Source organism: Cyanistes caeruleus, chromosome 12, assembly GCF_971803275.1.
Source record: "Cyanistes caeruleus chromosome 12, bCyaCae1.hap1.1, whole genome shotgun sequence".
NCBI lineage: Eukaryota > Metazoa > Chordata > Aves > Passeriformes > Paridae > Cyanistes > Cyanistes caeruleus.
In genome coordinates this window covers 8,169,425-8,193,080 of record NC_141712.1, presented here as the reverse complement: position 1 = coordinate 8,193,080, position 23,656 = coordinate 8,169,425, and the positions used below count along the sequence as shown (strand labels likewise).

The following is a 23,656-nucleotide window of genomic DNA, read 5'->3' as shown; positions in this document are numbered from 1 at the left end:
GCTATAGTTAATCATGGCAGAAAGAAATGCAATGACTGCCAAAAGAATCACACGCAGATATTTGGATAGCTTTTGACATATTGTTTTCTGACTATTTCTTTACAAGTTTGACACTCATAGCATATTCAAAAATCTGACTCATACATTTAACTCTTCCTACCTTGAAGCTAAAGAATGTGTGAGAGATGTTTTTTTTTTTGGATATGTTAGCTAGTGTTCCTTGCTCCTGTTGTTTTTACACCAGGAGGGTTCCTGTAAATGGACTTGAACTCCTCTCTAACAGACTTAAGTGTCCAGGCTTGCACATTTGCATGTGCTTTCCAGTGCAGACAACATAAATAATTTACCTATGATGGGTTCAACCAGAGATCCTTTCAGTTGCAGGACAGTGGGGAGTGCCCTGGTGATGTTATAAAGACATAAAAGTGCCAGTGCCATTTATTGATTGCTGTGGCTGCTCTCTGGGGTGGTTTGTGTGCTGCCAAGTGGCCACGCTCAGAGGGATGATGAAATAACAGAGCTGGGTACCAGTCACAGCCCAGAGCCACTGAGCTCTTGCTCTCACTGGAATTTATGATAGACTGTGGCTGTTACCCTCAGAACTGAATTGTCATTTCCCTTTTCTAGCTCATTAGTAACAGCAATGCAGTCCCAAAGAAAAGGCTGTGCCAGGCTGTACTGAGCAGATTGTTCCTAAGCCAAACACAAGTTCTGTGCAGCTGAGCTACGTCTAGCAGAACATTTATTTTCATTTTTTCTTAAAACCACTTACAAATTCCGATCAGCTAAATAAAATAAAAAGAAAGTTAAATAAATAAATAGACAGAACTTTCCTGATGACAAAAACTAAGTTTAAAAGTATTTTGTGAATTAAGTGAATTGCATCAAGTAAATAAAATGTACTTTACCCATTTAGTATAGATGTTCTGTCACCAAGATAAATGGACTAGCTATTACAAGTATCTGTGTGGCTGAAATGCATAACAACATAATTACTTTGCCAGCAAAATGCTAACCTGCTTTAATCATTCTGTTCACAGAATAATGTAAAGTGATTTAGTGGGTAGAATGAATCCACTTACAAATTGTTTTATGGTCATAATGCAGTCCTTTTGTAGAATGTAAATTGATGATGATAATTTTATGGGCAAATGATTTTTCAATTAAAATGTCTTTTCACAGACAGAATAGGAATGTTACAAACTGCTCCAAATAAGAGTATGTCAGGGTGAAGGCATATAGGGTTATCTAATGTATCAACCAGAGCCTCAGCTGGAAGAGCTGCTATGTTAAAAATGTGATTTATTTTAGTCAAGTTTTTAATTTCTTTTCATTACATGTGCAAAGTATCCTTATTTGGTACCACTGGCATAATAACCAGCTTAAAAATTTACCACATAAACAATAGCAACTAACATTTCTTCTGTCCTCTTTGACTCTCTTATATGCTAATAACTTGGGGTTTAATAATTATTTTCAGCTAACTGTACCATTTTCTGTATTACAGTAATTGCAATGTCTATAAAGATCAGAATAAATCACCGCAGTACAGTCATCTTTAATTTTAAAATTGTGATGAGGAAATGAACTATATTGCCCAGCCTAACTAGATGAACTCCTATTCAGCATAGTAGGGGATTATTTGATTATTGCTATATTGCTATTCTATTCTAAAGTAATGTGTACTTTTTAATGTGTAATTTTATTAAGTAAAAATCACTTCAGCCTTGGATAGCTTCTGCTATTGCATTGAAATGCTTTTTTCCTTAGTGGTAGATCAGCCTGAGGAATGGTTGAATGGTGACTCTTATAAGGAGTTATTAACTCAAAAATCTTTACAACAGAATCAAATGCTCTGTGTGTTTTCCAGACAATCCAGGTGAGACCCCACCTGCAGAGCTGGGGCCCAGTGCAGGAAGGAGCTGGAGCTGCTGGAGCCAGGCCAGAGGGGACACCAGGACGAGCAGAGGGATGGAGCAGCTCTGCTGGGAGGAAAGGCTGGGAGAGCTGGGATTGTTCAGCCTGGAGAGGAGAAGCTTTGGGGTGACAATGTGGCCTTGCAGGGCCTGAAGGTGGAGAGGGACTATTGACAAGGGATGGAGAGACAGGACACGGGGGAAGGGCTTCACACTGCCAGGGAGGAGGTTTAGATTAGATACCAGGAAGAAATTCTTCCCTGTGAGGCTGTTGAGGCCCTGGCACAGGTGCCCAGAGAAGCTGTGGCTGCCCCTGGATCCCTGGAGGTGTCCAAGGCCAGGCTGGACGGGGCTCTGAGCACCTTGGGATAGTGGAATGTGTCCCTGCCCATGAGAGAGGACTGGAATGGGATGATTGTTAAGGTTCCTTCCAACCCAAACTGTTCTGGGACTCTGGAAATTGAAGCAGAATTTGTATGGTGGAGTCGTGTTTCATAGCTGAGTTCTTTGTGGAAAACATTTTTTTGCCTTTTAAGAATCATATAACGAGTTTTTTACTAAGCTGCTCTACAGCATTCAAGACACCAAGTTAATGACTGTAAAGTTTCTTTGCAGTTTCTGGAACAAACTGATGCAGTAGCTTGCCCTTGATACTAAAGACAAGCAGGGAAGCTCAAATATCGCTGAAAGAGGCAATACACAAATATAATTAGCACCAAACTATTCTGTTGATTGCAGCTTAGAAATTTTTGATGAGCAGCATCAATATTTAGTGGTTGCAGAGATAAATGTGTGTTGTGAGCTAGCCCCAGCCATGAACATATCCCCAGTGAAAACGAGCATGTGTGGACAGAATTATACCTTGGGAGTGCAGTCTAATGAAGGAAAAAAACACAGATAGATGTGTGATGTATTGTTCAGTCTAAAATAGCATCCTGAATGAAAGTTTTAAATTTTGAAATCTACAGTAAAGGAGGTATCAGAAAAAGGGAGCAGGTGAAGTAATGGTTGTGTAATGGATGTGATTTATACAGTAAAATATGTCCAAGGTTTAACAGCCTCTTAATTCTTATTTTCTATGGACTTTTATTTTTTTTTTTAGGCCTTTCTCACTCCATTTCTCCTCTGTGTGAGCTTTGAGAGTTCTAAGCACCTTTTAAGCATCTCAGTTCAGCCTTGTGTTTCAAGCTCCACATGCAATGTTTAAGCTTTCCAAACTCTCACATATAATCTGATTGTTTCTACATTTCTCAACAGTAATCTCCTCTCAGGCTGTTTTTTGCTGTCCTTTTTCTGTCATCACTTCTTTACAGAATGCTGCTGTTAACAGCATCTTCCTGACTCCACTGCTCTGATCGACACATCCCTTATTAAAAACAAACCTCTCGGCCTTGCTTTTCACGATTGCTGCTGCTCCTTGTCTAATCTGATCTGTAATGCAAGATTCTGGCTCACTGTTTCATTTCGAAGGGATTAAGGTGGATTGGTTAATTCCTTAATTCTGTCTCTTGTCCTTTCACACTGTACAGTGCTCCTCCTAAGAAGAGGAGTTCTTCACCCTCAGAGCCAGTGGATGCTTTTCCTGAATTCTGCCGGTACAGAGGGATGGGACAAGCTGCATTTTTATTACTGTGGGCTGAAACCTGTGCTATTTTATTATCTTATCTCTGCCACCCATTATTTTGGTGAACTTTTGATTTATATGCCTGTTCTATCCTCAGATTTAAATATTACAATATTCATAGTGAATGCCTCTAGAGTTTTTTTCTGTTTTTTTATTCTGTTTGGTTTCCATCAACATAAGCTTTAACTGAGGCCAGTGATTCTCAGGTAACTTGGCTGAGTCTCACCAGACAGATTTTTGGTGTTTTGCACAAGGTGAGAACCCCCAAACCTCTCTTTGTTACTCATACCAATTATCAATCACATGCCAACAATTTGAAAATTCTGAGAATGTACATGTCAGAGTAGATTTTCAAGCAAGTCCCACTTTACTGATCTCTTGGTTTTAGCAAAGAGCAGCTCCATTGTTAAAATCAGACATAATTTTTAAATTATTTGTAAGAGTGTAAAAAGGACTTTCTTCTTCCTTTCAGTAAGAACTGTCTAAAAAAAAATTGACAAAATGCAAGCAATCCTCTCTTGTTCTGTTGTCTTTTGTTAGAGCATCTAATGTTGAGTCTGTGGTTGTGCTCTCATCATGTATCTGTCTGATGTCTGGAGGGCCATTGATGCTTCTTGCTGATATTGAATGTAATAATCAATTATTAAAGAAGAGAGAAGTCTTGGGATGTTAAATCATTTCAGCTCATAAAGTTTATCTTCCTAACTGCAATATCAAACTAATGATTTAGAGACCCTCAAAACTTTTAAACACTGTTTTGGGTTTTAATTAGTGTTCTTTCTTTTTTTTCTGATAAATGTAACTTAGTAAATACCCTCACTCTGCCACTACTTCTGCCCTTTTTGATTTTAACTAAAAATGATTTGTCTTCATTTCTGCATCAGCAGCCAGGGTTCACTTTGATAGTATTTCTCTCGTACCATTTTTCCAATAGGGATTGCAGCTGGAACCCTAACAAGAATAGCAATTTGAGAAATGTCTATAAATCCTCAAGGCATTGTCATATTGGAAGGAATTTAGCTGTATGATACGGGCAGGAAAGATGCAGAATCAATAATAAAAAGTAAGTAAGAAGCAGTGGGTGGTCTGAATTGATATTGACAAGCCAACAATACAAGGTGTTTGTGCCTGATTACATTGACTATAACTCTGGGAGGACTTTTGATGCCAACAAATGGTTTTGTCATCTCCTGATAGTTTTGAAGTGCATCACCTTGGGGTATCTCGTGTATTGGCTCCTTTTGTGAATGTAGGATGGAGCTGCTCTGTCCCTGAAGCTATAATTTTACCTGGAGATCTTTGCGAGACACAGGGATCCTTTTGTCCAAAAACCAGAAGGAAGGAATGTAGATAAAATTATGCTGTAATTTTGATGTACTTGATGTCAATCATAAAAAACCACAACCCAAACAAATAAAAATAAGGTTGTGTAATTTAAAATTAATAGGTAGATTTGTTTGTTTGTTTTTTTGTTAAGAGAAATGGCTACAAAAGAGGGACTCCAAAGGAGGAACACACAAGGAAAAATGGTGTAATAACCTTATAATACAATGGGAATATATGGATAAACCTATTAAAATAAATGGTTAGTCACCTTCATGATTTCATTAAACCTGGTTAATACCAGTGTAACTTTGTGAGCTTTGGCTTGTTATTTTCATATTGGCAGGCACAGAACTAATCCAGGGGGACCTGGATTTTTGGTATTAAGCAAGTTTTTTATAGCTTTGCATACTTAATTGGGAATAAATCTGCCACAGAAGCAGTGGGATGTACATTATTCACCGAGTATTTGGACAGTATGTTTTCATCAGTGTTCTCTGCTGATGCTGTTTGATCCTAATGGGCAAAATCTCCACAGGTAACTTTGCAGGGCCTTAGACAATTTGGAGTCCTAGCTGCACTTGTTTAAATTTTCTCAGAAGAATAGAGGAGGTGGGTTTTGCAGCATTCTTAAACCACTAGAAAAATGTGCTCTGAATTTAAATTAGAATTAAATTATCATGGAAAATGCTATCAAGCTTGCATAAATTGAATTTTTTGCAAAGCAATGAAGTCAGTTCCAGTGGGATTTTGGCAATAGGCAGTACCCATGCACCTGCAGCCTTTATGACATCATGATGGAAGGGTGATTTCATACATCTGATATTTTGCTCTGGCCAGCATTTCTCTCAGGCCTGTTTCTACTGAATCTCATATCCTACAGTTCTTAGTAAAGATAACCAGGAAAGTGAAACAGAGCTCATCTCTGTGGCAGCTGTGCAATAACCATAATAAATCATGGCTTCATACAAATGTGGTGACAGCCTTTTTGACATTTGCAGCTAGTAGAAGATTCCCTGTGGTTTTTGTACTGAAATGAAACCAGAAAAGTCATTTTTTGAGCTGAGAACAATATGAATTACAGCATATTTAAACAGTGTCACACTGGATCCTCTGTTACCATCTTACATTGTGGGTATCGGTAATGATGTGAAGCTTTCCCTTGGTTGGGTGCTGCTTATCTTCATTTGCAAGATATTTAATGAATTAGCAATGTATGAGGGGAGCAACACGAGAGCATGAGGGAGCAGAATGTTTTCCCTATGAGAAAGGGTTAAATAGAGCTGTTAATGTTGGAAAAGTCATGGCAGAGGGGGATAAGAAAAAGGCCTGTGATACAATGGGTAATACAGGGAAGGGAATGATTTTTCCCTGTCTTTCACAATATGACAACTGGTGCCATCAAAATTAAATTATCAGGAGTGTGTTCCAAACAAATAAAAGGAGCACTTCTTCACACAGAATGTAACCAGGTTTCAGAACTCACTGGATGAGATGTTATGGCTCCTTGCAGGGCAGTTTAACACAAAGATATAGTTTCTGGCTCAGCCTGGAAGCTTTTGAGCTCTGAATTGCTGGAGAATGACAAGAACATGGATAAGACAGATGGTGCAGAGCAGAAGGGATGAAGGAAGGTCATAGGGTCATCACATATTAGGATGTGGAAGAATAACTGCAAACATAGCTGTGGATGTTCTTGGACATCAAGCCAGCCTGGCTGACCAGAAGCTCTGGCTGACTCTCTCTCTGTACAAATTGTCTTTTCCTAAATGATGTGAAGTGCTTAAAAACAGGGAAGAAAGTACTGTCTGATCTATAGTCTCCTTATGTGCTATTTAGGGCTTGGTCAGTCAGCTCTGGCAAAGGGAGAGCAACAGCTGGATTGCATTTCCCACCTGAAGGCAGTGGTGCACAATTTGGGATTTTGTATATGCTGCAGTGACTAGAATGTCAGAATAATTCCTCCAGGCTTCCTTTGGCAGTGCCAGTGCAGCAAAGGCTGGCTGTGAATGGTACTTGACACTACTATTATCCTTTCCTGTTCATGTATGTGTTGAAATATTTGCTTTTAATTCAAAATATGAATATTTTTCTCTGTGGTTTCATAATTGCTCGTTTCAGTGCATTTTCTGTTTTGGCATTACCTTTTTGTTTTGGTTAGGTGGTGTTTTTTTAATAAAGTATCACTGCAGTGGAATCTTCTATTAGCTATTTTCTAGAGTGATTTTAGTGCATTTTTTTACACTGTTCCTATAGGAAGTTTGATGTAAAAATAGTAATAATAATAATTATAATCTTTCCTGTAATAAGAAACAGAAGCAGGAAAGAAAGAGGGAAGAAAATAAGCACAATCTGAATAAATAAGAAGTTTGTGGCTCTTAGAAAAAGTTGAAAACACTTTTGGGGGAAATGCTCACCTGAGAGGAGCTTGAAATTTCTGGGGAAGTGCGAGGACCCTTTGTTTTCTTGCACGCCCCTCTCTTGGGAAAATGTTTGGTTCTTTCAGTAAGACCCCAGATATTTATTGAACAAAAGTCTGATAGGACATCATGGTGAAATGATGGGGTTCTTGGCAGTACTGAAAGTAAAATTTTCTGTGTCATAACACATTGACACAACCAATAATGAAAATTCATCTCGGGAGATGTATTGAATAATTTATTGTGTAATTTAATAAATCTTAAAAATTCACTATGGCAAATATCTAATTATTTTTTTATTTCAAGTATAGACTAAGATAGCAGGACTGATCTTTTGATATTTGAATTTATTAGGCTACTGCTCAGCTGAGATAATTAAGTTTTGCATCTTGTATGAATGATTATGGAGTGTATGCAATGATTGTTTAATTCTCAAATGGCATTGAAAATTTCTTAGGGGAAGCTTTTACTAAGATCTCTGCTTCATTTTAGAGTTCAGAACAGCCAGTATCACTGTGCTTAAAAGTTATCAAAAATAGGAAAAGATTAAACTGACATGGTAAAGATTGTTTCACTTTCTTAGCAAGAACCCATAAGCATTGTGATTTTAATTTTTGCTTTTTCATATAAATCAAACAGTCTTTCTGGGAGAATATTTGTAAGGGATTAATTTATATATATTAATATAAATATCAGATGATATATTTTCATAAGAAAATTGTGTTTTAACTGAAATAACATTTCTGACAAAATCTAAGAATTACTTACATAATCTTACTCATGGATAATCTTTCAGGTTTGTGTTCTGTTGATGGATGAAGTCTAAGAGCTGTTGGTAATAATGTAAGAAAAAATGGGCAATTGATGTTGCTTTATTATATGTGAGGGTATTTTGTTGTTTAAATATGTGCTAGACTTTATAAATAATTTCTGCCATACCAGCAGTAAATAATTTATCTTACAGGAAGGTTATTTAAGCTCTGTTAACTAATTAGTTTGCCTTCCAGTGCATTATCTGCTACCTCATTCAGTTTTGTATTCTGATTACTCTGTTGCATTGTGGTTGTCCTTGATACTGAGTTTTAAAAAATTATTTCCTAATTATAATTTTATAGTCTCAAATAAAAAAAAGTCCATGAAGTGTAAGAATCCATCTTTGGAATAGCAACATACTATGAATTTGAGTTAAGATTCTAAATAGAATTTTGGCTTTCAGCTCAACAGGAGGAAGATCAGTGTTGGAAAGCTAACAGCTTTTAATGGTGAGAATTTTTCAGAGCTCCAAAAGGAGGATTCCCAAGACCTTGCTGGGTTTTATGTACCCTTTTTTCCTGAGTAAATTGTTTATCCATTTCTAGGTTAGAAATATAGTAATAGAGCATTTTTAATTATAATAGAAAATGAATTATAAATGTCATGAGATGATGAGCATTCAATGTGTTTAATAATCTGAAGAAAAAAAGTCATCTTGTCCAATAAATTATGTGGTCTTAAAAACTGTCTTTGCAAGGGGAAGAAGGAGCTGGTGCTGTGCATTCAGTAATTAAACAACTAAACCTGGGAATCAGTGCTGGGGATCTGGATGACCTTTCCTAGGAATGATCCCTCCCAGGGCAGGGAAAACATGCTTGGGGTGGTCTGTGGACCTTTGAAACTGTGAGTTCTCTGTGCAGTTTCCTTCCTTGCACTGCTCCCAGGAGGGCACGTGGTGGTTACTACGTGTGCGGGTCATTTGAGAAAGCAAAGGTGCCCCCCAAGAGTGTGTGGTCACCTGCACTGAAACAGCAGGATGGTGCTGCTGGAAGAGTCAGAGACATTAGAAAGACACAGGTGTCACTGCTGGGAGCTCTGGTCCCTGTTTGCACAGACTTTGCTGGTGCTAAATAACACCACACATCTTGGAAGTGTCAGGTTTTCTAATCCCGTGGTTTTTGCTACTGAAAGTCACATTTAACTGAGCCCTAGCCAGTGGGACAGAAACAGCAGCAGCACAAGCAGGGAGAAGGAAGGGATTAGCCAGTGCCTGGCTAGTCCATGCTTGTAGAGGGAGAGTAATCAACCCAAATGTCAACATTTATTAATGCTGTTCACATCAAAAGTTGTCAGATGAGCACTACACAAGAGTCCCTGGCTTCAAAAAGGAAATATCGATTGAAATAAACTGTGATCGGAGTTCCACCATCCTCACTCGATACATATCCAGCTTTGTATTCTCTAACAAAGTCTCTGAAGGCTGGCAAACTCAGGAAAGTACTTACAGAAATGTCAAATCATGATCTCCACCTGGTGAATACTTGTCTGTCTGATTCCTTCCATTTACTGTTAAAGTAATAATAACTGCAAATGGAAAAGTTGCTAAAATCCCAGGCTCAAACTCATGCATGGGTACAAACAGCTCCACATGCTACTGTGTGCTTATGTGTGCCTACAACACAGATATTATCATGTATGTTTTAGTGGCACTGTATAAGGTGGTACAATATTAAATTGCTGTCAAATAATGTGATACCAAAAGCAAATTTTTAGACTCTAGAAAAATCTTAAATGTGTTTTTAACATAAAGAAGTGAAAGATATTTTAAAATAAAATGATGGACTTCAATATGATTATGTGATTTTGTCTTTGGCAGGGCTTTAATGATCAAGTGACATGGTCAGCTAAGAGAGTCCAGTGCCTTAGCAAACATGTATTTATGTTTGAGAGGATGGAAGTTCCACAAAAGCAGAAGGGTTTTTCAGAATTTTGCCAGAATACTAGCACTGCTTACATTTCTCAGCCAGTACCTTACTCAGCCTTTCCTCCTTTCTCATCTCTGATTTATGTCTTGGTCTTTACAAGAGCCTCAAAAGTAAGTGAAGATAAATTTAAGTATTACCTTTGCAAAGAGGGGTAACTGCTAGAAGAACAATATTGCCAGCACTGAAACATTACAAAGTTTGATTCTGGTTTGTTTTCTTCATGTCAGACTAAAGGCCTAAAACTGTCTAATAAGATTTTTTTTGATCTGTTTCCACTAGTGTGAAACCGAAGCATCTCATCTTTCATGTGAGATGAGGAATAGCAGTTCTCTCCAATACACAGATGTAAAGCAAATAAGTTAAGTTGCTTTATCCCTGGATAAAGGTCCATGGGGCAGAACAAGAACTTGAATTCATGTATCTGGCATTTGTTGCTCTTTGCAGTAGTTTATTTAAAGTTCCTAAATTGTGTGCCCTCTTATTCTGTATTCAGTATCCCATAGAACCCTCCTGTGGTGGAATTTAGTTGCTGAAACTGAATGTCTCATGTTGTTATTTTGTTATTTCAGGCTATTTTCCATTTAGCTTTTCATGTTTTTGCCATAACATACACAACTTTGTGATGAAGTTTTGAGCCCTGTGGTTTTAATATCTCCAGGTGGTTATGTATCTGCATATTTCCATAGCAGGCAAGCATATGTTGAAGTTTCATTATGACCAGAAAAACCTGAAGCACCAGTTTTATACATTGCAGTTGAAAAGATGGAAGGCAAAGCTCAGAGGAGTTTCCATTGAAGCATTGCTGATCTTTGCTGCCAGAATTCCTCAGGAAGTATTGACTAGAACTGACTATGTTGTTTTGGTTTGATTTTTGTTGTTTCTTTTTTTTTCCTTTTAATGCTGCTGATCCTGTCCAATGTTGTAGAAACTGCATAATACCCACACTGCAATATTAGTCAAATGGTAAAAAGAATTCTTTCTTTTTTTGATGAGAATTGCAGTTGTTAGGCTTAACTTTAGCCCTCTACTTCTTAGGGATGAGGGTTCTTAGCACATTTTGGAAAGCTCTTCTAAAGGAAAATTTCTCAAGTTTTAATCAGTTGCCATCTAGAAGTTGCTGTTTATTTGAAATTCTGCTACAAATTATGTTTGAATTGAGAAAATGGTGATGGCTTCCTGAACAATTCCACCATTCATGCTTCCATTTGTGCAGAAATATGGTCTTGGCAAATACAGCTCAGTTTTAAATTAGACCTGGTCCTGAGTAAGTTGGGCTACTGAGTTGAAACCATGCCAGGATTCGAGCATCCTTTTCAATTCTGAAAGTTTATCTTGTATTTTGTTCTAGAAAAGTGGTTCCTTTGTCTTCTATTTAGTAGCTCTTGTCTTTGTGTCATGGATCTTCTAAACGTTTCATGCACTGCATGTGTCTGAGAATGTGTTACTGCAGTAATTTCTGGTTCCAAGTCTGCATTTTACCTTTATGGTATTTCTGAAAGCAAGGCAGAAGTTACTGTGTTGTTATATTTTCAAAATTTGCTGTTAGCTGTGTTTTTTGAGCATTTCATGAGGTGGGGGAACATCCTTTTTTAAAATAGTTCAAAAGTTGTGTCATCTGTGTTTCAAAAGTTTTATTTCTTTGTGACTGGGAGCAATCAAGGAAGTTAAACATTGTGTGATGTTGCCTCAGATAAAGGAACAGTTTCTGCTGGGGTCCCACCAGTGTATTTATGCAAAATTTCTCTTGCAAAGAATGGAAGTAATTGGATTTTGTGTTACAAACTTCTATGTGGTCCTGTGTGTGTGTATACATATATTTGAAAGAAGCTATGCCTGATACATGCTTTCACAAGGGTTGTCTTGGGGTGAGCTTGCAGCTTTTTGTTTTACCCAGAGAAGCAGAAATGTGATGGGATAGGTGTTTAATTCCACTCCATCTTACTGGTTTTCCCCCAGAAGATTTTGCATAAAGAAAGTTTATAAAAGCAAGTATGTTTTGTATCCATATATGAATAAAATAATCAGGGGAAAAGGAGTTATTAAAATGGATGTTCTTAACCACAAAAGACACTGAATATTCTGCTGCAAATGTCTTCTGTTTTGGATGATAGGCAAAAAGAGTTTGTTAGTGTTTTTCTTATTGCAATCTTTACACGTCAGAAAGATTCTTAAAGCAAAAAAGCAAATTATTCAGATTAGTTCCAAATTTCTCTTTGTTAATATGTATGATATGCAGCTTGGAAGATGAATTTCAAGTTGTTTTTCTCCAAAAATGTCCAAATAATTGATATCACTACTGTGTCTTTTAATATATATTCATAACAATCATGTCTTTCAGATCTGATTTTTTTGTTTTGTTTACATCACCAGTAGCTAATACTTACTGTGGCATCTTATCATTCCTTCTGTCTCTCACTGTTGCTGTACCCACGGAGATGAGAGCTGGGGGACAGTGAGTGTGTTGGGGAGAGTTAGGGCCATCTCCAAGATCAGATACTTGTTTTTTTAGGCTAAAAATATGTCATTTAGCATGTAAATGTAAATTGATTTGGAACAAAACGGTGTAAATTATACTCAATCTAAGTTATGCCATCCTTAAGTGGACATAATAAAAGCCTTTAAACAGCGTTTGCTGGAGCAGAGCCAGGGAGAGGCACCTTAAGCCAGATGTCCTGACTGGCTGAGAGAATCCTTCTCAGACTGGGCAGTCAAGCAGCAAATCTGAAACCTGTGGAATCACTATTAGTAAAATCTTGACTGTGCAATCTTAGATATGTACCACCTGTACCACTTCTCCTGGCATTTTCTAACCCTAGGTCCGTAATGCAGAATGCCCAGCTGGTACAGGAGTGAACAGAAAGCCCCCACGTGTCTGTGTAGCAGAAGCAAGCCTGGCTGGCAGCTCCCTGTGTGGGAGCCACCAAACTGGGACTGCATTCCTTGTCCTGGCACAGCAAATCTGGTGTGCAAAGGGAGCATTCACAGCCTGCATGCCTGCAGACCTACTGTGTGCACTCCTGTGTGAGTGCAGTGACTCTGGGAGACGTGATGCAACGTTTTAGAGGTGAGCTGGACCATAAGTGATTTGTAGGGGCAAAAAAATATTCATTTAATTGTGAATTAAGTGATAAAGTATGAATTGTGACAGGCAGGCAGTTTATTGCAGTGGGTAAGTGTGGACACTGTGCTCTGGCTGGAAATACAGGATCATCCCTGCGTTCCTTTTTCCCTTTGTCTGAGCTTCCCTGCCAAGGCTGTAGCTCTGCCCCTTCTGCCCCACAGGAAGGAAGTTCTGGCGTGAGCAAGAAAAGCAGAATCATATATTTTCGAAAAGATGCTCCCCTTTCCATTTGCTTTTGTTGATTTGCTTCAGTGAAGCCATGCTAGTTAGGGTGGAAGAATGGATTTCTGTATTGCATGATCACAATGCCTCACTGGAAACTCATGTTCAAATAAAATCCAGTCTCCCACAACAGGCTGAGCTGGGAATATGAACCAGTCATGAAGTCCACAGCAGTCACCACCAGTAAGGTGGTTTACCAAATTTAAACACTATAGAGACCCATATTTTTGGATTTGGCTTAAAATATCAATTGCTCATCAGGGATTGAAGGTATTTTTTGCATTTATGATTCTTTCTTTGTGTAGATTTAGGAAATTCAGTGAAACAGTGTGAAACAAAGGCACCCATTGCAGTGGTTCTTCTGGGCATCTGGGATTGTTTAATGATTACTGAATTGTTGTATTTTTTCCCTTTTGCATCAATATATGAGAATTACAGTGAGGACTAAAGTCTATTTTAAATGCTTCTGTTCAAGTTTCACAATTGGAGCTATCAGTCAAACTGATGATATTCCTGGATGTGGCATCACATCTAATAATAAACAACATTTTTTGAGTGACAGGAAAGGTTAGGTTATCTTACATGTGGATTTAACATCACATCCACTTGTTACAAACTTTCCTTCTGACAAGCTGTAAATGAGAGTTTTATCATTGATTTATGGCAGGAAATAAAATGATATTTTATTTTTGTGTGAGTATTTTTCACAATTGATCTTGTATCATTTTACTGACTGATGAAAGGAGGGACTGTTTGGTTAGTAAAGGTAAGGTATGAGTTACTGAGTTTCTGGTTTAGCACTGTGCCAAGCTGGACCTCTATTTTAATTTGTTGTGTACAATTTGTTGTATGCTTACCAAAGCAATTAATAACAATATCTGTGCTAATCACAATCCTCTGTAGCATCAGGGACAGCAGCAAGTGCTGCTTCAACACAAAACTGTGCTGAAATAGCAGTGGCTTCAGAGTCTGAACATCTTATAGAACAGTTTGGGGGTTTGTGTATAATTCAAAAATTACAAAATTCAGTGAGAAAACTTAAAGGACACAGTGGCCTTGAGTTATCTTGACACATAAGGGCATGAATTTCAGTGCCTCAGTGATTCTGGAAAAGAGCAGGGCATGCACACTGCACCCCACCCTCTGTGAAACCCCAACAAGCTTTTCTTTAGCATGGATGAGGCATTTAAAGAAGGTTCATCCATTTTGATCCATGCTGGTTTTAGGCTTGGGCACTGAATCTGGCAGAAGCCAAGCATGTATTTACTGTCACCTGAGTTATTTGGACACACAGCTTGCTTGTCTTGGAGCAGGGGAACAGTTTGAGATGTAGCAAACATTGGCTGGAATAATGCACTCTTGTTTTCTGCACATGATCACAAGCATTTAAATTCAGAGAAGCAGAATTAGTTTTGAAACCGCACTCTTGAAACTCAACCTGTTACTAAGTAATAATGCATCCTAGGACTTGTTTTTTGATCAAGACCCAGATTGTTTTAGCAAAGCTGTGTTGTTGTGCACGTTCTGAAATTAAATAGATCTGCCTGAGCAGCTGAGAAGTGTTGGAGCATGAAAGAGACGCTTTTGACTGAACAGGTAGCAGAAAAGAGAAAATCTGAACCAGGCTGTTGGATTCAGAACTGGTGCTTGATCATAGGCATTTCAGAGGTGATTTCCTTTACTTCACTATCTGGACATAAAATATCTATTTATATGTAAATAGTAAAACCTGACAACTTATCTTTTTCCACTGAATGGTTGAAAGGTGTGCAATGCAGCAGTTAGCTGTGTGGAAAAGGCAAGCTGTGTAGGCTTTCCAAAATCTCTTGGAAAGGGGTAAGGAGTTTTTTATCATTCTGAACCTCATACCTGTAGCCTGAAAAGCAATAACACATATTCCTCTCTCACCACTGTTTTCAGCTGATAGTGCACATTGCATTGCCAGATTCTGCCAGATGTATTTATTTGCTTTTTGTCATCTGGCAGAACTCCATTGGTTTCATGTTTTTATTTTCCTGGAATAAAACTGTGGGCACCATAAAAGCACCATATCTGTGATTCAGGTTTTAGAACTGCAGCTGTAGGCAGGGGCTGGGTATGTTCTCTTAGAGGTAGAATGCAGTTCACTGCCACAGATTTACCATGAATAAACTGCATGTGCTAAATGAGATATTTGTGGTTGTGGCCCAGACAGATTGCAGGGTGACAGAAACATCATCAGGTTTTAGTATTTCAGTGTGTGCATTATCCCAGTGATCTCAAAACCTAATGGAAGGACAGATGTGTTTGATATTTACCATTTGGATGGAAGATGTGTTGGTAGGTGTTAGGACAAACCCCTTCATTAAACCCTAATTCCTGTGCCTGGGAGGGGACAGTGAGGATGCTGGGTCTCTGAGGCTGATCATCCCAGACTGGGGAGGGAGCAGACTTTGCACAGAGCTTTTCAGAGCCTTATATCGAGTGCTGGAAGTCAGTGAAGTATAATTCAACATCCAGGAGTAATTTTTAATGTATGACTTGGCAAACTAAGCTAAAGCAAATGTTAATGCAAACACCAGTTTCAGTAAGGCATGGATGCAATTTAAAGACCATGGCAAGATTGATCTACTTTCACACTAAGATGGAATATGAGTATCAGAAAATTATCTGCTTCTTCAGGGTAGATTTAGTTCATTTATCATCTGCTCAAAAATTAGAATGCCCATTTGCTACATGTTACAGTGGCTTAATACTTTACAAACAGTGGTGTTGTCAGCAAGAAAACAGGAACAAAGAGGAGGGAAAAATTAATATTCTTTGAGAGAATGATTTTCAAGAATGTTACTATTCAATGCAGAAGAAAGTTCTTAAGTCATGAAATTAAATCTGAAGAGAAAGTAAGCCTATAAAAAGCCTGTAATAACTTAACAAGCTCTGAAAGGAAGAGCATCTCCAAAGGTGAACTAAATTTTCCATGGCTAGAGAAAAAACCTTGAACTCCATTTAGCCGTGTCCCTGAGTGAGGAAGGAGACCAAAAGCATAGGGAAGGGTGACAATGATCAAAATATAATAGAATTTCCTCTGTCACTGAAGAACCTGCCCCAAAATAAAGATATGGTATGTTCTTAACCTATTCTATTTCTAGTGAAATCCTTTCAGAAAAGTCTCATTAACTGACCCTGGAAGTAATTTTTTGTCACATTGTTTGTGAGCACTGAAACAGTTGTGTTGTATTTTGTAATCTACTAGACAGGGACTCTTTTGCATATATTGCCCATTTTTCCAGTCTGTATTTAGTTCTGTTGTTTTTGGTTTTTTTCCTTCCTGAAATTCTGACTTACATTTTCTTATTTAGTTTCAATGCACCAGGAACATAGAACCTGATGCAGTTTTAATGCATTGCTTAGTCCTGATACATGAGCGGGGTTATGTCTGTATTGTGTAGGGCCATAGTGTGTCACTGCAAGTCCCAGTTATTCTTGGAATCTTTTACTAATGAGCTTTTCCTTGTCTTGCTCTTGAAGGAGCCCTGAACACGTCCTGGGAGCTGCTCCTCCCTGAAGAACATCCCTGTTGAAAGGATGCCAGGAACCTCCACTGACCTACTCAGTAATACTGGTGAGTCTGAATATCTGCTGTCTCTGTCAGCTGTGCACATTCCAATCCTAAAGGTCTCGAGCTCCTTTCCACCCATTTTCTTACATTCTGTGACATAAGCAGCTGTCCAAGATCACACACAGACTCTGCCTTTATAACCAAGCCTCAGATGGAGTCAGCCACAGCTGAAAACTGATAAAATCACATCAGTGGCTCTCAGATCCTGTTGAGGTTCATCACTGCAGCTCCTCTTGGCTGAGCTGCACTGATACCTTTGTCAGAGGAAACCTACACGTTACTTTTGGATCTTTACGGAATGAAACATCAATTTGAAACTTTCAGCTTTAATCCTCTCTCCATGAGAGAGTTTGGTGCCGTATCTGCGTGCCCCAGATGTTTCAGGAAATCAGTTGAGTAAATCAATAGGTCATCAAAGCAAGCTAGGAAAGTAGAAAAAAGTATTACTCTTACTGTTTTGTAAAAACCAGCCCAGAGTGGTGGATGTTTTTCAGATCAGAAGATGTGTTCAAAGAATAAATCCTTGGGTGCCACTAGTGCAGGATTTCCACTGGGGTTCTTATGCAGTACTCTTCTGATGGTTATCTAGAATTCTTTATTTCATCCCCCCCCTCTTTTTTTTGTTTGTTTGTTTTTGTTTTGTGCTGTTGTTCAGTTGTTGTTGCTTTGGGTTTTTTTTTTGGTGAGGAAAAGATGAAGAGAGTTTTCTCTGTATGTTTCTATACAACTGGATATTAAAGTCATGCTGGGAAGTATTGATTCTTTAATTATTCCCTCTTCTGAGCCTGGAGGTTTTGCCACAATGAGCTGTGAGTTGCTTATTTCCTAATGTTCACACAATGAGATGAAGTTAATAAAATGATGCATGATTGTTGCAATAGGAGAAAGAGGAAAAATCACCCAACAGGAGGCAAAGACTGGGCAGAAATTTTGGCAGGGGGAGTGAAAGACTGCCCTGAGAACAGACTGCAAATGAGAGATTTTGAGCTCCTGCTTGTTGTGGTCACACAGGTCAAGGGCAGATGGGCTGGAACCAGAGCAGGGAAGTGCAGCTTGTCACCAAGGCTGCTCAGGGGTGCCACTGCCTCATCCCAAAAGAAAATAAAACCATTGTGACCAAAACAAGCATGTCTGAAGGAAGGCCAAATAGAAATACTTTGGACTCAGTAGGAAGAAAGGTTTGCTGGCTTCCAGGCAGGAACTGCAAGATATGGAGAGGAAATAGTCTTAAAATATGGGAGAATCTGGGGTGGGGGTTAAAATTACCATGTTGAAAAAGGCTGTATTTAGCATTATCCTGAGTGAGCTGAATTTCAATCTTCAGGTCTTCAAAATGATTATTTTTGGTCAAATTAATTTATAAATTTGGTCAAAAATTTGTCATGTTTTTGTTTCTGGGAGGATCACAATCTCTACTGTTGTTAGCTATTTTTATACTTCAGCCATCATAAAAAATTAATAACCAGTTTTTCAAAAACCTTAACTGGTAATTCCACTAGTGAGACAGAAGGAGACAGGCAGATTTGAAAAATGCCAGCAAGGGAAATAGATTGTGCTACTTTTTCCTCAGGGAAATAGGATCTTTTCATCTTTTTTTCCTGGAATGAGTAAAACTGGAGAAAAGAAATGTCAGACTCATGGACAGATCCTGCTCTCTCCCCAGGGAAATTACCCAGAGTGGCTCTAGGCATCAGGTAACTTCTCAGGCCAAAAGACAGTGCAATGATCCAGTAATGAGCACCATTAGCTTTTTTCTGTTCTGCTCTCTCGTGCTCTGTGTAGCTATAGCTTCACCAGAATACTTTTGTCGCTGGCATCTTATTCACAGTCCAAAAGCCAGATCAAGAAGTGATTTCTCCACAACTCTCTGGGCACAGCAGCTTACAGGGAATGCAGTTCTGTGTGTCACCTGCTGCCATGGCCAACACAACTCCTGGATGTCATGTCAGAGTAATGTTCCCTTCAGTTGATAGATCTTCCACTTTAAAATTAATTATTACAGAAAGATAATCCATAAAGAATTTAGTTATGAGCAATAAGGCTAGATTGACAGAGCTACCAATACCAGATTTAATTGCATCTGGTATTTCTGAAAGGAAACTCCTTGACCAATTGGAGGAATCACATTTTTTGTAGTAGAAGTGATTAGACAAAACCTAAATTCCTGAGATAGGAAAGACTTGATTATTTTCTGTTATCCCAAGGACAGACTTTGGGAGCATGTACTTAATTTCAACTTTAGCACAGCAGCTGAGGTTGAAGTGATCACAAATGAAGTTGTTTTCTGTTTTTGCAGATTTAATGGATGCCTGAGAGCTTATGTAGCCCAACAGAAAATTTTCTGAATTTTGTAGTACATTAACAGTATTTCTCTGCATTTCATTGAGTCTTTAAGTAAATAACAGATGGAATTAATAATCAGTGTTCTTTATTTTCTCGATGCTGTGCAGAAATCATAACGAATGAAATTTAGTTGCATGTTGGAAATAGGAAAAAAATGTTGAGTTAATTTGTGTGAATGAGGTTGAGACTCTTTTATATGTATCACCTAAATCTATGCTAGTTGTGACCTTGTCATTGTTTAAAAGTAGTGCCAAGGGGTGACTTTAATCTCCTTGTTCATCTCTGCTGTTGTCAGTACTAATTAGTCAAAGTTAAAAAAGGATCTTTCATGTGAAATAAAATATGTTGATGTATAAGCTTGTTAAGGATATGTTGCTCCTCCTTTAAAATCTCATCTTTCTGTTTGTGCAGTCTGACATGTAAATTAATCAGAGAGATTCAGGGCTATTTTTTCAAGTAAAATAGAACCATGTCACCAAGAGATCCACATTTCATTTTTATCTTGTGAACTGCTGAAGGCATGAATAGCAACGTTCAAATTATGATCTGTTCCTTGTTTCCTATCTCATTTTCCTACTTGTTGTCTTTGCTTTTGAAATACTCCCATCTGGATTTACATCTAAGGATGACAGATGAGAGAAAATTTTAGCACACTGCAGCGTTCTGTGTGTCTGACAGAGACATCCCACTTTCAGTGATATGGTCTTATTTACATAGCCTTGTCCTCAATGTTTTCTACAATTACTTGACTCAAAATCAAGATCCTGCCTCAAGACAAAGCAGCATCTATTAATAAATTCAGGTGAAATTTTTTAGGAATTCTAAAGCTATGACAATATTTTATAGTCTTTGTCAAAATGCAGAAGGGTTTTAAGAATAAATAGCAATTTCTTTTCTATAACAGTGTTATATATTCTGAGGGTTTCCTTATCTTGCCCTCAGTTGCAAATTGAAAATGGATCTATTCTAAAAAACTAAATGAAATTTACAGCCTTGAAGAAATTGAAAATATTCTGGGTTTAGGATACTGTTTTCACTATTTGTCACTGCAGTGTGGAATACACTAAATTAAACCTCAGTATCTTAAAATGTATTGGAATTACAATGCACTCCATCTGTTTGTGTTCATACCTACTGAAGGATGAATTATCTCACACATCTTGGCAGTGCAGATAAATGTATATCAGAGATCAGCCACTGTGCATTAAATAAGCAATATAAAACCTATAATATGGAGTCAGGTGGGCCCACGGTAGAAATTTATGAAAATAAACCAACATTCCTGAAAAAAAATGCAATAATTTAATTATTTTGACTTGTGGGATGTTTTGTTTTTGAATGTGAATTAAATACCTGGACACCTCTAATGGACAAAACAAATGGAGACTTAAAAAACACTTGGGCAATTTTAAAAAGATATAGGCTGCTTTTTCAAGATACTTCAGCCTTCAATAGTAAATTCCTGCATGCCCATGTTATTTTTAATTTTTTTTTTTTTCACAGAGGGGACATTGTATGGATTTTTTTTTCTAAATAGGAAGATATGCATTTCACAGTTCTATATCTTAGTCCCATATTAAAACCTAGAATAGATGCAAAATCTACAGTGCGAAGAAAATGGAAAATTCCTGAATTGATTAGTCTGTCATAAGGAATAATTACATTTATGATTATTACTTTTTAACCATTAATTGATAACTTAATACACAGTATTCTCCTGCCCTTAGGAAATCTCAGGGGGAAAGTTGTGTATCTTTGTATTATCTATCGAATAGTGGTTTTTAGGGCAATTTTGTTTAAAATTCAAATTATCTTATAAATGAGCACTGCCAGATATCACCTTAGTGTTCCAAATGGTTAAACTGAGGCTCTGTAATGACAATTCTCTGTGTTTTGGTTTTGATGTCTGTGTGGCTTTCTGGAGTTAAGGAAACTGGAAGATGGATGTTCACGTCTCTGCATCATTTGGATTCCTTCAGCTTTCTGTTCTGAGGGAAATGCTTCTTTATCATTATTGTAAATCTTTCATAAACTCATTCTTGGCTGCATGAAAGAAAAATTGTGGACTTGAAATCAGTTGAATGATATAATGGGAAAAAAAACCAGTCAATAAAGTGTTTTCTTTGAAAACAAGTCAAGGCAGCCTTTGTGCCCTGAGCTACAGAACTCTTGTCTCAAGTGGGTAATGCTGGGTAAAATCCACCTCTCTGGCTTTGTAACATCATTTTGTTCTGATCTAACTGATCTATAAAAATACAATTATTTTTCTCATTAGAGATTGTAATTTATTTGAATCAATTGTATTTATTTATCTTAATTTCACCACATAACAAAAAGGTCCATTTGAGGCTTTTGTCTCTGACAGTATTAATTTCAAGAATTGATCTTACACATATTATAAATTGCAAAACCAACAACTACGAAGTTAACCTGAGTTATTTTACACTTTATATATTCATAGTCATTAAATCTTGTTTGTCCAGTGTCAAATGGCTTTTGGAAGCAGGTAAGTAATAAATTTTAAAAATAATGATCAGAGAATAAACAGAGAAATTTTGTAATTTCTTAATATTCTTCAGCTGTGAATTTTTCATAATATCTGCCAAAAACAACCTTTTTACTAGAGCATAACATGTAATAAAGAAATAAACTAAGAGCTAGTTTATACAAAGGTAGTATTAATATTTGCTGCATTCCAAAAGGAGTAGAACCTCACAATAGCAACAAGCAGTGCTTGTGATGTAGTTAAATCTCCACCACAACTGAAATCTTGCTGAAAGGTGAAAACATTTTTTAACGTAAGGAACAGTATAGTTTTTATTTATTTATTTTTTCGTGTTTTTTGTTTGTTTGCTTGTTTCAATGTTTTTGTGTACTTAAAATATATTGCATTTTGTTTATAGCTTGAAAAGAAACTAAAAATGTTCTTGCACTGTTCAGGTAATTAATGCTCTTTTTTTACAGAACTTCAATAAATTCAATAGACTCATGACAAGGATGATTTTGACCTGTTCATGCTCTTATTGATGCATTAGTGACCATGCTAATAGCAAGTCTGGAAAGGATTCCCATCCTCATAAATGAATTGCAGATATTAAATAATTCATGTATTTTATACCTGCTTCAAAAAAGAGACTTTTTTTTCTGAAAGCTATTAAAAGTTAAAATTTATTCTTGGCATAAAGCATAGCTTCAGTCTTTTTCCACCGTAGGGAAGCATCTGCTTGTTTTAAAAGCTTGTAGTTTACCACCTTAACTTTAGGGCACTAACAGTAGTAAAAACCCAAAAATTAAAGTAATGAAGCATAAACATCAATGCATACAAAAGGCAGTAAAAAAGCTGTAACAAGCCTTTTAAATTTTTATTGCAAAAATATGTCCCATTTTCCTTTGTCCTGTGAATGCAAAGCAGGAAACATTTATTTGAGAAAGGTTGTGTGGGAGGACGTGAGGAGCTGACTGAACAGCAGGTGTGCTTAGTTCCAAACACTCGGGCTCCAAGGTCTATTCTTGCTGGCTGGTTTTATTTTTCACTGGAGGATTTTACTTTTCCAAAGAGGCATTACTAGAATGGCTTCAGTCTTTGTGTCCTGTTCTCCCTTTTCTTTCTCTCCATTATTTTTACTTATGTTTGTCTTTTGCTTCAGAATTCACTCTGGTGTCTGTTATTTATTTCCACACCACACAGTACTCTGAAGCCAGCAGTGTGCAGTTACCTTGTTTCTTAACATTTTGTGTCTTTGGTTTCAGAAAGGTACAACAATTGTGAAGAAACTTGCTTGTTTGTTTTGTTGTCTATGCTGAGACTCAGAGAAATAATTCTAACAAAAACCTGCTGGTAATCTTTTTTCTTAAAACCTATCTTAGGAGACATCTAATTTATTGAAAAATTAAATGCGTTTGGAAAGCACTTCTAAAAATAGATTTATCTGGAAAAAAAAAAAAAAACCAACTCTGGTTGAAATGAACCTCTTGAGCTCTTCTAATCCAAACCACTTTTCAAAGATAGGTTAATTAAATCGAATTGCTCAGGGCCTTGTCCAGTCAAGTTTGTGTTTCTCCAGGGTCAGATATTCTGCAGCATCTCTGGGGCCCTGTTTCAAATTTTAACTACATTCAGATCCCCTGCCAGGTCTTTGCAAATATCAGGTCCAGCAGAGAACCTGCACCTGCTGCCTCCTCGGTCAGATGTGTTAGGAAATTATCATCAGCACATCCCTGATGTTGGCACCTCCCAGCTTGCCCTCCAGCATCCACAAGGGTGGGTAAAGCATCTGGGGGGGCCAAGATCCACAAGTCTGAGGCTACTTTCAGTTGTCTGAAGAGTGTTTCACTTCCTGCTGACAAGGCT

The 23,656-nt window shown here is 37.6% G+C and overlaps 1 long non-coding RNA gene across 1 annotated transcript in view; it reads left to right on the top strand.

The window, feature by feature from the left end:
* The window catches only part of LOC147650838 (uncharacterized), a 59,506-nt gene extending 38,068 nt beyond the window's left edge, over positions 1-21,438 (top strand). Inside the window, exons 3-4 of the long non-coding RNA XR_015275203.1 lie at positions 16,872-16,965; positions 19,259-21,438. This is a non-coding gene — a long non-coding RNA (uncharacterized LOC147650838). The remainder of the gene's footprint in view (positions 1-16,871; positions 16,966-19,258) is intronic.
* The last annotated feature ends 2,218 nt before the right edge of the window (positions 21,439-23,656 follow it).